This window comes from Lepidochelys kempii, chromosome 15 (genome assembly GCF_965140265.1).
Source record: "Lepidochelys kempii isolate rLepKem1 chromosome 15, rLepKem1.hap2, whole genome shotgun sequence".
Classification (NCBI taxonomy): Eukaryota; Metazoa; Chordata; order Testudines; family Cheloniidae; genus Lepidochelys; species Lepidochelys kempii.
Window position 1 is genome coordinate 2,896,992 of NC_133270.1, and position 14,284 is coordinate 2,911,275.

General features: G+C 41.7%; 1 protein-coding gene and 1 long non-coding RNA gene across 2 annotated transcripts in view; both read left to right on the top strand.

The window, feature by feature from the left end:
- The window catches only part of OSBP2 (oxysterol binding protein 2), a 372,195-nt gene that overhangs the window by 10,965 nt on the left and 346,946 nt on the right, over window positions 1-14,284 (top strand). The gene's annotated exons all lie outside the window — the stretch shown is intronic.
- On the top strand, window positions 1,450-11,688 carry LOC140898804 (uncharacterized). Its single transcript, XR_012155102.1, has 2 exons — window positions 1,450-1,820; window positions 10,150-11,688. It is a non-coding gene; the product is annotated as an uncharacterized lncRNA (long non-coding RNA).

A 14,284-nucleotide genomic window follows, 5' to 3' on the forward strand; every position in this document is an offset into this window, starting at 1 on the left:
GTGCTTCCAATCACATTACACATCTGCCTGCCTTGTTTAGTAACACCAGTGTTTGGGAATTACTTTGGGAAAGCTGCTGATCATATTTTTCAATTAAAGTGGCATTAAGTCTATTTCTGATTGTCAAGTCTGATGTCCTAGAGCCTTCGGAGGGAAATTTACATCCAGCAGACATGGTCTTCTGCCACTGCCTTGGCCACACGTACAATGGGTTAGAAATACTGGAAGGAAATTCTAAATTGGAAGGGGCCATAAAACTATGTGGTAACTTTGTCTTATAACAGTGATTATAAATGGCTGATATGTCTGGAGTTATTCCTTCTATTTTTTCTTCTGCTTTTCTAACTGTCCCTGCCTATTATCTCACCTTTTCAGTAAGTTCACTAGCTGGCTTGAAATCCCAGAACATTAAAAGCTGTTCTGTATTGGTGACTGTGGGGGGGCGGATCTGGCATTGCCGCTTCAGCACCCTCAGCTATGAGCTGTTTCCTCAACTGCACTGGCTGGGAAAACTGCATTTTTATGCCACCTTAGGCCACCTCCTGAGGATTTGTTGCTTCCTAAAATTACCTTTATCTGCTGGGTATGAAATGAGGGGCACGTTAAATAGCAAGAGACTCATTTCTGAGTGGGATTTCAGAGAGGGTTCCTAGCCTGGTGCTCAGCTTATTCGTGTTCAGACTCAGGAACTTTTATAGATACTTCTGATAAGCCCCCTCTCTTCCCTGCAAGTTTCTTAAATTAAAATTGAATTTTAGCTTTACGTTTTATCTTCCAGGGCTTCTAATGCCTTTGATAGGATTAAGGCAGAGGAGAGGAGGCAAACGTTTTCACCCCCCATCCCCAGGATCTTGTTGAGGAGAAGGAAGTGGGTTTGGTGTTGGAGCAAAGGACTAGGAATTGATTTCAAGATTTCACAGCTTTGCCAGTCACTTGTTTGTTTAATTTCTTGTTGTCCTTGTATTGTCCCCTCCTATCTCCTGAGGGCACTGAGTGTCTTGCTTGCATGTAAAGTGACTTCAGAGCCATGGATAAAAAGCACTCTAGAAATATAAAAGAGGGGAGGAAAACAAATCGTGAAGTGGTTGCCAACTGCATTCCCCACCTGTGCATGTGTTGGAGAGAAGATCAGGCCTTTGGATCTGCCACCCCTTCCCCCCCCCCCCCCCACAGTTCTGAGGGGGAGTCTAAAATCTAGAATGTGACTGCTGCCTTCATGCTGCTCCCCCAAAGCTCTGTCCATGTCTTTAAACTCTGTTGTACTGAATCTTTGCTCTCTCCTTCAGGAAGCAGAAAAACCTTTCTTCTTTAACTTCAGGCACCGTAATTTCTTTAGCCTGCTAAAGTGCCAGGAGACAGGTTTTGCTACGTTGCCCATTTCCAGTTTGACCAGGACACAGGTGCTTGTTAATGCTCAGTCATACTCAGGTTTGTGCATGGTTTATCACTCTTATCTTGTATAGAAAGTAAACAATGGCCCCGGGTGCATGTTATCAATTCTGTCATTTTTTACTAAAATAATTCATACAAAACTATTTTGCCATGGAAGCCATAATTATACGCTACAGGATTTTAACATCTTCACATCAAGATTTCTAGCTGAGTTGTGTAATTTCTTGCACAGGAGTAAATAGTTGAAGGAGCTGGTAGAATTCCATGTAGCCCTGAATTTAAAGTTCAGCCCTCTGGGCTCTCTAATGGTTTACTTTTTAGGTATTTATCGGTGTTCCGAATACCACTGTGGCACTTCCTAGGAGAGATTACAGAACAGTGTACTGTAGGCTGATACCGCATGGCCTGGGGCAATGACACAATGCTATGTAAGTTAAATATTTCTCCTACCCTGTCACATGTGCCTCACTCTTCGCACCAAATGTCATGTTAGTGTGAAAAAGCTGCTGTAATCTCACAAATTTTGACTCCCCTCTGGGATACAATTTTTGATCAAGAAACCGGAGAGGACATTCAAAGGATGGCTTCAGGCAAAAGGCTGTTGGTTTATTTTTAAATTGCAAATGACTGAGATCTGTATTCAGGAAAGGAAGTACCCTTCATGGAAATGGTATATAGGGTGACATAACATCTCCATTGTGTATAATTTGGAGTTAGTACATCTGGCAATTTATTAGCTCAAGAGAATTATGTAGGTTTGAGTTGTTTTACTCAGCTTTATTATACTGGCACTTCATAAGAACATACATAGAAAAGAGCTGCGAGACTGGGTCAGACCATGGTCCATCTTGCCCAGAGTCCTGTCTCCAATAGTGGCCTGTACCAGAGCTTCTGGGGGAGTGTACACAACAGGGCAATGAAAGATCCCTGTCTTCTGCTCCCAGCTTCTGATAGTCAGCAGTCTATGGTGATCCCGAGCATGGATTTTGTACCTGACCTTCTTGGCTAATAGGCATTGATGGACCTATCCTCCATGAACTTACCCAGGTTTTTTTAAATCTGGTTACATGTTTGGTCATCACAACATCCTCTGTCGGTGAGTTTCACAGGTTAGTTGTGTGTTGTGTGAAAGAGTACTTCCTCTGTTTGTATTAAAGGTGCTGTCTATTAATTTCATTGCTTTATCTCTGGCTCTTGTATTGTGTGAAAGGGTAATAGCATTTCTCTCCATATTTTCTGCGCCAATCTTGATTTTTATAGACCTCTATCATATCTCCCCTTAGTTGTCTCTCCTAAGCTGAACGACCCTAATCTTTTGACTCTCTCCTTGTATGGAAGCCGTTCCATATCCTTGCTCATCTTTGCCTTTCTTTGAACCTTTCCCAGTTCCACTATATGTCCTTTTTGACATGTGGTGACCAGAACTGGACACCTTATTTAAGGTGTAGATGCACCATGGATTTATATAATGGCATTATATTTTTGTTGTCTTTTCTATCCCTTTCCTAATAGTTCCTAGCATACTGTTAGCCTTTTTGATTGCTTCTGCACATTGAGCAGAAGTTTTCAGAGAACTAGCCACAGTGACTCCCAAGATCTTTCTTGAGTGGTAACAGCTAATTTAGGTCAGTGGTTCTCAACTAGGGGCACGCATACCACTAGGGGTACGCAGAAGTCTTCCAGGGGGTACATCAACTCATTTACATATTTGCCTAGTTTTACAACAGACTGCATAAAAAGCACTAGGGAAGTCATTACAAACTAAAATTTCATACAGCTGTTTATACTATATTCTGAAATGTAAGTACAATATTTATATTTCAGTTGCTTTATTTTATAATTGTGTAAATGAGAGTCAGCAATTTTCCAGTAACAGTGTGCTGAAACACCTTTGTATTTATATGTCTGATTTTTGTAAGCAAGTAGTTTTTAAGTGAGGTGAGACTTGGGGGTACACAAGACAAATCCCACTCCTGGAAGGGGTACAGTAGTCTGGAAAGGTTGAGAGCCACCGATCTAGTGGCCTCACTGTTTGCCTGGCAGGTTTCTTGCTTGTGATGTACTTAACTTTATTTTTATTATTGTGTAGCAAGTTGCTTCTCAAATTCTTTCTTGGCCTGGCTTCTTATACTTGCCAGAGTTTGTGCGCTGCTTCCTGTTTTCCTCATCTGACTTCCAAATTTAAAAGGATGCACTTTTGGTAGCAATTACGCTGTTCAGCCATGGTGTCATTCTTTTGGTGTTCCTACTGTCTTTTTTTTATTTTTATATGTTTGGCCTGAACCTCTGGAATGATATTTTTAAGTAGTCTCCATGCTGCTTGCAGGTATTTACCCTTGTGACTGCTCTTTTTAAAGTCTAACTACCATCCTCTTTCTTGTGTAGTTCCCCTTTTTAAAGTTAAATATTACTGTGGTAAGGTTTTTATATTTTTTCCCTCACAAGGAGGTTAACTTTTACTACATTATGGTCACTATCACCAAGTGGTTCAGTTATGGTTGCCTGTTGGACCAGGTACTGTGCTCCACTTAGGACTAAATCAAGAATTGCCTCTCCCCTTGTGAGTTCCAGAACTACCTGCTGCAAGAAGCTGTCATTGATGGTATCTAGAAATTTAATCTCTGCATCACACCCTGAGCTGATGTACCCACTGAAAATGAGGATAGCTGAAATCCCCCCCCCCTTATTATTGCATTTTCTGGTTTTGTAGCCTCTCCTACTCCCTTAGTATTTCATCGTCACCATCCTGGTCAGTACTGTATTCCTACTGCTCTACTCTTATTAGTCAAGCATGGAATTTCTGTCCATAGAGATTCTACGGCGCAGTTTGAGTCATTTAAGAGTTTCACCTTATTTGACTCTGCTTTTTTCACACTGCGTTCACGGGGGAGTGGCACTATGTAAGAATCCTTTCCGTTTCCTCTCGGAGCTTTGTTTTATGCATGGCTGGGATCTGAATACTACCCAGACGATTGAGAGTGCTGCTGGTGGGCTATGCAGGGTTCAGTGGAGTAGTGCTGGATCGCTTGCTGCTAATTATCCACATACTGTGTGGGGACTTTACCTTGGTTTTATAGACACCAATAGGCTCGGACAGTGGATGTATGTAACTAAAACACAGTCCATCTGTCTTCACCCACCAAGATGTAAGACAAGGAATATACATTATTGGTCAGATATCCAGGGCTTGTCTTGGCCTGAGTAGGGCTGAAGAGGGAGAACTGGGCTCTGCTGGACAGAAATGGGAAATGAAATGATGCAGGGGCAGTGAAGGGGCTAATATGCAACCAGTGCATTCTGTGGCTGGGATAATCATTGCCAAGGAGCCAGAGGCACTGGAAGGAAAGCTGGGCTTTGGAACATGGGAGTGTTGAGGTTACATTTTTTAAAAACCGAGGAAATTAAATGCCCCAAAACTTAGTTAACACAGAGTTCAGGTTGTTCATTGGTGTCTTGTCCTTCCAGAACACGGAGCACAGCACTGGGCAAGCTTAACTCAGGGTTAATGAAATTTTTGGCCACCTAATTCTAAGAGGAGCTCAGGTGTTCAACAAAGTGGAGAAAATTGAGCTAGCTAATTGGATGACAGCCATGCCTTAAAGTCCTATATTTTTGTGACTTGCTTAGGCTGGAAATACTTGAGGGTCAATGGAAATGCTTTCAGAACCATAACATTTTCTAAGCAAGGGGAAGTTTGTGTTCTATGGCTTATTACAGCTCATAATGAGCTTTGCCTCTTGACAAAAGTCTCTTCTGACTGGTGCTGCAAATCTTGTTTGTGTGGAGTGGAAAGGAGAGCTTTGCTTCATCTTATGGTTCTGCATTGGTAGGACTGCTCCAGAGGGATTATGGGAATAGTGGAGGGGCCTGCAGATACTCTTACTATGTGGTCATTACACCTCTTTCCTGGGGGCAAAACACCTGCAGTTGCCTCTACTCCTGTGGCTGCAATACGGCAGCAGAGATTCTGCACAGTCTGTTCTGGAACCTGGGAGGAAATCAAATCCTGGCCCAGTTACCCAAGCTGTGAGCAGGAAGGGAGGTTGTGACAGTAACCATCTCTGAAATGCCTTTCCGTGGCTCAAAAGAAAACAGCAACCACTTATAAATCTGAAAAGCTGCTTTGGAGAGAAATGAGAACATTGCTACTTCAAATAATAACCAAACTACTTTATTCCACTGCTATGGATTCTTTGGTTATGCAGCTGCTTTTAGTATTGCAGAGAGCTTGTGTAGTAAAACATTAGTATTACTCATTAAAAATTGTTCCAGTTCAAACCTAACAGCTAGTGAAATTCCTGGATGGCTTATCATAGTCTGTTTAAAAAAGCAGAATAGTTCAACAAGCCAAGCTAGCTTGTTCTCTTAAAATTACTGCAAATTTCCAAAAACGCCAGCCCCATGTAGCTTTATGGAAGAGTTATTGGTTGAAGCATAGAAAGAGCTTGAATGCAGGTGATACAGCTCTGAAATGTTGTGGAATAATTCATTCATGCACTAGTTGGCAACTTTAGTTCCAAGGTGCGTTGAATTTCTGGGGCCAGTGAATCTATGGAATCGCAGGGAAATGAGGTTGAGAATCAGGCCTTTCTAGCAGGGCTTCCTTACCCTGTGGAGTGGAACTTGTGACCATTTAAATATGCTTTCTAGATGGTCCACGCATTTTTGCCTCTCCAGGGGTTGGGCTTCCTGCTGCTACTACCCAACCCTCACTTTCAAATATCTTATACTTTTGTCTCAGCCTACTTTATGTGGGTGCACAATTCTTTTTACCCCCAGATTAGCTTTTTGAGCATGTACTGGCTGAGTAATGCAATTTTCAGGAAAATACTGAAATAGTGTTAGGAAGAAATAAGAGAAGTGAAAATTTCTGGACATACATTGTCACCTGAGCTTGTAAATAGAGCTTGAATTCAGAACTGAACTGGAACCTTAATGTTGACCCTGTAACATGCCCATTATCTGCTTATCTACCAACACCCCTCTGGCACCAACCACCAAGCCTCCTCCACAAGTCCATTATGAACAACAGTACAATACTGTAAATAAAGAACCATAACTATTGGATTACCTGGGCATTGGATTTGAGTTGGGTTCTAAGTTCACACTGGAGATACCATCAGCTGTCGTACCGTAAGGAACTCTAATGTTCCCCCCCATGCCACCACACTGACCCAACCACGCTTTCCTCCACTTCAGCCAGTAGTCTACAGTGATAATTTATTTCTTGTACACAGTGTAGAAATAGCACCTAGCTACTACCACTAGGGTTATGCCCTCCATAGGATACGAGATGTGTGGTCAGGGATACATTTAGTTCAGATTCAAATTTTACAATCATGTTTCTCCTAGCTTAATAAGTTTTGCTACATTGCCCTATCTGTGAGAGCAGGGGGAAGTCTGTGGTCTTGTTGTCTGTGACCATAAATTAATGTTTCCATAATCGATCTTACTGCTTTGTTAGTGTTCTGTACACTGTGTGCACAGAGATGCAATAATACAGTGTTGAAGTGAAGCACTTAAGTCAGGGAACTCAGAAGTTAAGGTTTTTACTGCATCGTTAACTCTGCATGTTTGCATATTCTGTGTTTTAGGGCATAGATTAATAAGTGATATGCACAGTCCTACATTAAATGATGAAAACTGGTCTAGGAAATACAAGACATGAACATTAAAGTGGAGTGAAATTACCATGACTTTAGGAACCTTAATCTTGGAATTGCCTGAATTGAGTGCTAGCTCGCGCATAGTCCTTAACCTTGCACCATCTTGTCACTTTTAATTTCTCTCTCCTTTTTTAAGGCTGAGAAATTCAGTTATCAGGTACTGAAGAACTTAAGTTGGCATTCCAGCTTCAATTTTAACTAGCTTCTGCTAATGGCAGAAATTTCTATAAAAATAGATACCATGTAAGGGAAGCAATGGATTTTTATCTGCAAAAGAAAACATGCTGTTATACTTTCTCAACATTCAACACACCACTTACTTTTGAGTCTATCCATCAACTCCTCATACAAAAACATATTGATGGAAACAAGAAAATTCACTCTTCCAAACCTGTCTCTCATTTTCAGTAAAGGTTAAATGCCTTGTTAGTCTGAATTACTGCTTTTATTAAAATGTGCAGACATTTCTAGTTTCGTCTGTGTGGTCATTTGTAAAACTAAACAAAAGAATTATTGGCAAGTATGAATTTATTGTTTAAAAACCTATGGGCTCCAAGCTCTTGCTTACTGCATTCCTAAAGGGCCACACACCTATCTTCTTGTCCACACACCTTTAGAAAGAAGTTTTTGCTAGTTGTACTTTATTTTTTGTGCTGCCAAATAGCTAGATCAATAACTCAAATTGAAGTTGGCAGCTCTGTCTTGTTTGGCAACAAACAGTCTATAGTCCTTCAAGTATCACGTTATCTCACTGGGGTTTGATACCAAGGTGTATAGAAAGTTAGTGTACGAGTTGAGTGCATTGTTAAACTTCATATTTCTCTCTCCTTGAATAGGTCTGCTGCCAAATTTACATGACTGCTGCTTAATAAGAATGGATTTAAAAACTAAGCCGTGCTATGGTATTGCAATCTTCCTGATAACATTTACTACAAAAATAGGCAGTCTCCTTAATTTCTAAGATGAAACCTAGCACTGCTTTAAAAGTAATTTGAGAGTCCTGCATGAAGAATATTCCTCATATTCAGGTGCAGTGTAAGGATGTGTAATCCTTTCTCAGCAATCAGATTTCTTAATCCGTTTGTGTGTTAAATATATATAATATAAATATTCCCAGCCAAACCAAAAAACTGACAAACCTCCACACATCACAAAAAAGACAATGACTTTGGCTATGGATAAATTACTGGATTTAAGGAAAAAACTTGCTCCATAACCTCTCTTGTCAGGGATTCATAAGTGCAACTGCCTCAGAATGACAGGGTTCAGAGTAGCAGCCGTGTTAGTCTGTATCCGCAAAAAGAAAGGGAGTACTAGTGGCACCTTAGAGACTAGCAAATTTATTTGAGCATAAGCTTTCGTGAGCTACAGCTCAGAATGCATCCGATGACGTGACCTGTAGCTCACGAAAGTGAATGCTCAAATAAATTTGTTAGTCTCTGAGGTGCCACAAGTACTCCTTTTCTTTTTGCCTCAGAATGGATATCTTCCTCAACTGAAGAGGGGAAGATTTCCTTTCAAATCTGCTACAAAGCTGGAAGTGTTGATTAATGAATCTGCTCATGCTGAACTGTAATTCCATCCTGCAGTAAAAGTTTTATATTTGCATTAGTCCAAATGAGAATTCACTGTTCCATATCCAAAATAAACATTTTTTCTTATTCCTCTCAAGGGGTTTGGGGTTTCAAAATGCAGGTATGCTCCAGATTTTTTTTAGACAGAACAAATGATCCCTTTTATGGAAGAAGCAGCATGGTCTAGTTGCTAAACCCAGAATTCATGTTTCCCCATCCTTTTCTCAGATCTGTCACTGACTGCTTGGGAACCTGGAGCCTCCGTTTCAGTTAAAATAGGCTAACCCTCCCCTGCTCTGGTGAGGTTGAAGCTTTGGTTGCTTTAACGTCAGATGAACTGAAAAACAGTATAGAAATGCAAAGTCATCTTGGGAGCCCAGAGCATTGAGAGGCTGAGTGCTTTCTGCATGGGCAGCCCATGTGCTACAGCTCCAAAGGTGGTGGTTCTGCCAGCTTAGGTTTAATCTGTTTCCCTAAACGTGTTCCTAAATACGACAGTCTCAGGTGGGGGAGAGTTGAGTGGGCTTCCTGTCTGGTGTGGTACTTTGGGAGGAGTAGTAGGGGACTCTGGAAAGTGGAAAAGCAACAGGATTGTGGTAACCATATGGCATGCAAGGGGGAGTTTATAGCCCGGGGAATTTAACGTTACTAGCAAGAGTGCTCAAAATTGTCCAGTTGCAGTGCTCTTGCATGAATTTAAATTGCTGTTTAATGCTAACCTTGAACTGTAATTCTGCTGAGTGTCTCATCCTTTTCACATAAGTAAAAAAGTGATGTTATATTAGGCTTAAATATCTTTAGCTGCTTCCACATACAAAGGTGGTGAATGATGCTGGCTGTAGCTCACGAAAGCTCATGCTCAAATAAATTGGTTAGTCTCTAAGGTGCCACAAGTACTCCTTTTCTTGATGCTGGATACTTGACTGCTCTTAAGCACCATTGTTAACATCCTGTGGTGATTCTCTAAACTGTCAATGCTCCTTCACTGAGTCAAGGAACGGAGAACTTAGGATATCCCCATCCAACACCTCAATTACCCCAGTTTTTGTTCTTCAAACATTTCATTCTCTGTAAGCTGCAAGTAAGGGACTGTAGAGACTGTGCTGGAGGTTTTATTTAGCCTGATAGAATTGAACAAAGGCCAGAAAATAGCCATTTCTTTTGCAACTGTTAAGGTTCCAGTTTGGGACAGTGAAGGGGTTTCCTGCAACATTTTTTTCCATTGTTGATACTCTAGGGATCTTTCCTTTCTCTGAATCAGAGTTTAAAATCACACATTTTTAAACGTTTCTTTTCATGGGCCCGCTTTCAAAAAATCAGAAGGAAAGGAAGCTGGAGAGAAAAATGAAGGTAACTGAAAACCAGACTTAAAGGACAAAAGCATTTCATTGCCTTGTGGAAGGAAAGGAAGATGACAAGCCCATGTTGTTTTTTATGTTTCTATATAAACTAGAGTTTTGTGTTTGGTTATTCATTCTTGTGCTCTTTAAAAATTGGTTGACTCTTTTCTGTTGTAGTGCACTGTCTTCTTCTGTACAAACCAGCAAAGGAAACAATGGCAGCTGAAACCAGTGACCAAGTGATCTGTCAAATGAAAGATTACTAAAGGTGCAGACTGAACTGCTTTGGCCATCAGTTGGGAACTTTTGTTTACGACCCACTGCAATGATGTTGGACAACTTAGCGAATCTACACTGGAATGTTAAGACCTATCCTGCCTACACCTCCGTTGTTGTTGACTTTCCATCTATTGTAAAGCTTGCCAAGAGGAGAAACTGGAGAGGCCTATTGTGTTGCTTTCTAAAGAGCCATTTGGACAGATGGAGCCTAACATAGGAGAGCGCTTTACTTTATCAAACCTTAGCTGCTGGGAATGCCTGTTCCTTTCCTAGAAATTGCTGCCTACCTGAGGAGATCAGAGTAACAGCATCCAATGAAGTGAGCTGTAGCTCACGAAAGCTTATGCTTAAATAAATTGGTTAGTCTCTAAGGTGCCACAAGTCCTCCTTTTCTACCTGAGGAGAGAGAGAATGGGGAGGTAGATAACACAATGCACTTTGAGACTCTAAATGCTTCCTATTGTTAATGTTTGTATCAAGAGAAGGCTGAGCTGTCCTAAGCAACAAGTGGAAGATGTAACTGAAACCCTAGGCTGTCCTCTTGGTTGCTATATTTTGCATACTAACAAGAAAGTGTAAGTGAAAGTGTGGAAAACCATTTAATCTATTCTCAAGCAAAGGGGCTGAAGAACTATGCATCTCTTGAAACAATCTGACTGCAGGATTAATCCTTTGAGCCTGTTGATCAAAGGGATTTATCCAAGGTAGCCAGTGCTCTTTTGCATTGGAAAGCCAGAGTTCTGCATTGTGCTGGCTCTCTTGCACTGTACTCTTTAAAGTACTGTGGGGCTGTTAATGGGGGAAGAGACAGGCCAGAAACTACTGGCCTGCAGCAGACATAAATCGGTGATTTAGAGCTGTAAGGTGCTTTCTTCCATTTCAGTCTCATGAACCATCTGGTCTTGATTAGCTTCATGTGCCAGTGTGTAAACTTTCCAAGGCAGCTGTCATTTAAAAAAAAAAGAAAAAGGAAGGGTAACCACCTTTCTGTATACAGTGCTATAAAATCCCTCCTGGCCAGAGGCAAAACCCTTTTACCTGTAAAGGGTTAGGAAGCTAGGATAACCTCGCTGGCACCTGACCAAAATGACCAATGAGGAGACAAGATACTTTCAAATCGGGAGGGGTGGGGGAAACAAAAGGTTCGTCTGTCTGTGTGATGCTTTTGCCAGGAACAGATCAGGAAAGCAGTCTCAGAACTTCTGTTAGTGAGTAATCTAGCTAGAAATGCGTTAGATTTCCTTTTGTTTAAATGGCTGATAAAATAAGCTGTGCTGAATGGAATGTATATTCCTGTTTTTGTCTTTTTGTAACTTAAGGTTTTGCCTAGAGCGATTCTCTGTTTTGAATCTGATTACCCTGTAAGGTATTTGCCATCTTGATTTTACAGAGGTGATTCTTTTACCTTTTCTTTAATTAAAATTCTTCTTTTAAGAACCTGATAGATTTCTTTTCATTGTTCTTAAGATCCAAGGGTTTGGGTCTGTGTTCACCTGTACAAATTGGTGAGGATTTTTATCAAGCCTTCCCCAGGAAAGGGGGTATAGGGCTTGGGGGGATATTTTGGGGGAAGATGTCTCCAAGTGGTCTCTTTCCCTGTTCTTTGTTTAACATGCTTGGTGGTGGCAGCATACAGTTCAAGGCAAAGTTTGTACCTTGGGGAAGTTTTTAACCTAAGCTGGTAAAAATAAGCTTAGGGGGTCTTCCATGCACGTCCCCACATCTGTACCCTAGAGTTCAGAGTGGGGAAGGGACCTTTGACAGCAGCTCATTCACTTTTAAGAGGGAGTGAAACAATCACTTCAGAGTGAAAGTGTTGCTATGAAGTCTTACATCACTACTTTGTGCAGAACATATCTTTTGGTTCTTTTGTTTCATTATTGAAGTAACAGTTTCACTGTGTGAAGCAAGTTGAGATGCATTCCCAGGGTCATGACAGCAGCTTCAGAAGACTCTTCCATTTTTGTTTGCACTTGTCCATACCAGCACTGTAAAAACCAGTGCAATATTTACTGTCCCTGATAACCAAATGGGCATGGGCGTAGTTTGCAAAAGTCAAATAGAGATAACGATAGCAGTAGTAAGTGTGAGGAGTACTTGCTGATAGGTTAAAGTGACATCCACCCAAAATTTAGGTTTATAAAACCTCTTATTGGTAGAAATTCTTTCATGACTTTACAAAAATAAACAAGCCAGGGCCCTCTGTGCTTGAAAATGAGACTCTGTATCTTCTAACCTCTGCATAAAGACTTTCCCAAATTAGGCACTCTTTCCTTCCCAGAGTGAAAGGGATTCCTGCCAAGAACTGCAGGTGAGCAGATCTGAGACTGTGTTAAAACATGCATCTCTTGTGCCTAGAATGCTCAGAGTGAAAGGTGAGTGTTTAAGGCTAGGTTCCTTTCTGAACAGTGTCCGTTACCAGATTATTTGAAACCCTGTTTATTACTGGGAGTCCCGTTCATTGTTGAACTGTCCTGCCCTTTACCTTTTGTCTATGCTGGGAAAGAATTCCATGCACAAAGGGGATAGAGGAACTGAGCTGTTCAGGGTTTGAAGTGCTTAGGGTTTTGCAATAGCTCTGCCATTAGAGACTGATGTATTGAAACTCCCCTTTATGTTAAGTGCTTGGGATGAAGCTAGAGGCTTTGCTCCACCCATAGTGTGTGAGCCAGCCCATGCTGGAGGGTACACTGAAGGAAATGGGTTTTGCAGGTGTTACGGGGAATAGATTCTGTCTGGCTCACATCTCCACTGGAAAGAGAATTTGGCCTGCAGAATCTATCTCGATTCTCAGATCCCAGGAGTAACAGTGGGGGCCAGGAATGACTCTACTTGCAAACTGAGCAGGTTTTACCGGGAAGAATTGAGATCTTTTAGACATAGCACCACAATGTCATTTACTCATTTGTCAGAGTATAATCACACTCATTAGTGAGCTAAACACATTTCGAACTGTTAGCCATTTGAACAACTTCAGCTATCTCCTACATACACTGGCTTACTAGTAATGTCAGTCTGTGACATCCCTCCTTCCTGTTGGAACAATGTCAGGGGACACTGAAATTGGATGGATGTGGGTTCTGTGTAGGATGGGACAAGAATTTCAGCTAAGCAAAACTCTGAGGAATCCCTGCATTCTTCACTAAGGTGCCACAAGTCATAGAATCATAGAATATCAGGGTTGGAAGGGACCTCAGGAGGTCATCTAGTCCAACCCCCTGCTCAAAAGCAGGACCCATACCCAATTAAATCATCCCAGCCAGGGCTTTGTCAAGCCTGACTTTAAAAACTTCTAAGGAAGGAGATTCCACCACCTCCCTAGGCAACGCATTCCAGTGTTTCACCACCCTCCTAGTGAAAGTTTTTCCTAATATCCAACCTAAACCTCCCTCACTGCAACTTAAGACCATTACTCCTTGTCCTGTCCTCTTCCACCACTGAGAATAGTCTAGAACCATCCTCTCTGGAACTACCTCTCAGGTAGTTGAAAGCAGCTATCAAATCCCCCCTCATTCTTCTCTTCTGCAGATTAAACAATCCCAGTTCCCTCAGCCTCTCCTCATAAGTCATGTGTTCCAGACCCCTAATCATTTTTGTTGCCCTTTGCTGGACTCTCTCCAATTTATCCATATCCTTCTTGTAGTGTGGGGCCCAAAACTGGACACAGTACTCCAGATGAGGCCTCACCAATGTCGAATAGAGGGGGACGATCACGTCCCTCGATCTGCTCGCTATGCCCCTACTTATGCATCCCAAAATGCCATTGGCCTTCTTGGCAACAAGGGCACACTGCTGACTCATATCCAGCTTCTCGTCCACTGTCACCCCTAGGTCCTTTTCCGCAGAACTGCTGCCTAGCCATTCGGTCCCTAGTCTGTAGCTGTGCATTGGGTTCTTCCGTCCTAAGTGCAGGACCCTGCACTTATTCTTGTTGAACCTCATCAGATTTCTTTTGGCCCAATCCTCCAATTTGTCTAGGTCCCTCTGTATCCTATCCCTCCCCTCCAGCGTATCTACCACTCCTCCCAGTTTA